Raw genomic sequence first — 1,929 nt, 5'->3', positions numbered from 1 at the left:
ATCGTCTTTTACGTGACCAATGTTTTTACAAAAAGCACAGCGTACTTTCTTAGTATCTTTAATTGGTTTAGACTCGGTGTCATAATCAAAAGTTTCTTCGAGTAACCGTGTTTGAGTTAGAAGTTCGTTAAAAGTTTTTACTTTGTCACGAGGGACTTTTTCACGAATTCTTTTATGAAGCAGACCGTAAACCATGTCTAGTTGCACAGGTTCTGTTAGCGTATTTTCAGGTAGTTGTGCTAGTATAGCGCGAGCTTTACAAATAAATATATCGCTAGCAGTACGTGAGTCTTGCTCATTCTCGAAAAGTTCTTTATACACGCGATATGCGGGCTTTTGTGGACCGAATGTAGTACGTAGAAGTTGCACGATTTCATCCCACGACTTAACCGTAGTTTTAACGCCTTGGTACCAGTTTGCAGCAAAACCGTCTAACAGCATTGGGATTCCTTTCAACGCATTTTCATCCGATACCTGCGAACAGTCTTTAAAGATAGTGACCGCGTCTAGAAAAGCGTTTACGTCCGAATTTTTAGATCCATCGAATCGCGAACAGCATTTTGATAAGTTGCCGGCTTGATGCACGGGCGGTAGTTGAGTAGTCACTGCCAATTTTTGCAATAATTCTTGGAATTGATCATTTGTAAGTGTAACCGATGCCATCTCCGCTGTAGAGTAGAATTGTCTTCTGTACGGCTAGTAGCTGCTTTTGGGTACTTTGACCGAAGGGGATATGTATGCATAAAAGTGTACTTACAGTTTTTTGATTAACCTATACTTAATTCCGTCTTGACTGCAATATTCGGAAGACACACTGTTTCCACGATGTAAGATTGCACAAAAGACACGATTTGCACAAAAGACACGATCTTGACTTGCAATATGTGGAAGACACGACGTTCCCACGACGTAATATTGCACAAAAGTCCTGCACGAATTGTCGAATTAGTCCTCTATTTTGAAGTTATTTCACACGTTAAGGTTCCACAGTGGGCGCCAATGTAAGGGGAATATTTGTTCCCTGGGTTCGAATTTACCAAAACTGTGAAAATCAAACAACATTTAAACTATTTTATTCGAGAAAATCGTAAAAGCGTTACAACGTGTACAAAGTAGGTTACATAGAAAAAAGTGTTGTGTGATTTGGTAGAATGCGATCTTACTCTTTGAAAAATATGTCACGTATTTCAGCGCCATCTCAGCACCTGGTTAAATGGAAGGGTACTACAAATCTGGCCTCCACATAAGTGGTCTGTAGCTTCGACATGATAGGTGTGAAATTTTAAACGTTCTTGTTGTTGATTGGATAGGAAGAGTGGCGTAATCTAGCCTCCATGCTAGGTACATCATAGCCTCCATACGCTACTTCCAATATTTAATATTTTATTCAAGTGGACAATAAAGGTACAACACAAACAACTTTTGTTTCTTAATTATTTATTTATACAATAATGTGACATTTTACATAGAAATATGAGTATTTAATTTGGATTAAATATATGTTTACTCGTTGAATTTTTCCTCCGTCTGCACACAACACCTGATGGGAGCCATTAGACCTAACAACAAAACGCGAAATAAAATGTGTATTTTAAAACTGTTGGATAAACAGTACCTACAATCAGAAAATCTCTAACTTACAATCAGAAAAACTTACCTTTAAAAAGGTACTCGATTACAAAATATCAAAAAACACGACTGAATGAATATCAGCTTTTTATGGTGACACAAACACATCACATAAACCGACCATATAAAATGACTGTACGACAACGAACGAACGAACACGAACACAGATTCACAGATAGCGCAGGATTTGTCAAAAGTCATGTTCCACCAATCACAATGCCGACATCAGCGCCTCTGACAAATTGGAAGGAAAATAAATACTGTAGCGGAAGAGAAATCTTGGCCGATCCCCGTATAACA

At 38.2% G+C, this 1,929-nt stretch overlaps 1 long non-coding RNA gene across 1 annotated transcript; it reads right to left on the bottom strand.

The window, feature by feature from the left end:
• Positions 1-1,420: 1,420 nt before the first annotated feature.
• Positions 1,421-1,706, bottom strand: LOC126880424 (uncharacterized). The gene is made up of 2 exons (XR_007696589.1): positions 1,658-1,706; positions 1,421-1,559 (listed from the first exon to the last, which is right to left on the bottom strand). It is a non-coding gene; the product is annotated as an uncharacterized LOC126880424 (long non-coding RNA).
• Between the last annotated feature and the right edge of the window lie 223 nt (positions 1,707-1,929).

The sequence above is a fragment of the Diabrotica virgifera genome, chromosome 2 (assembly GCF_917563875.1).
Source record: "Diabrotica virgifera virgifera chromosome 2, PGI_DIABVI_V3a".
NCBI classification, from domain to species: domain Eukaryota; kingdom Metazoa; phylum Arthropoda; class Insecta; order Coleoptera; family Chrysomelidae; genus Diabrotica; species Diabrotica virgifera.
Note: the sequence above shows the minus strand (reverse complement) of the source record. Positions and strands in the feature narration are given on the sequence as shown.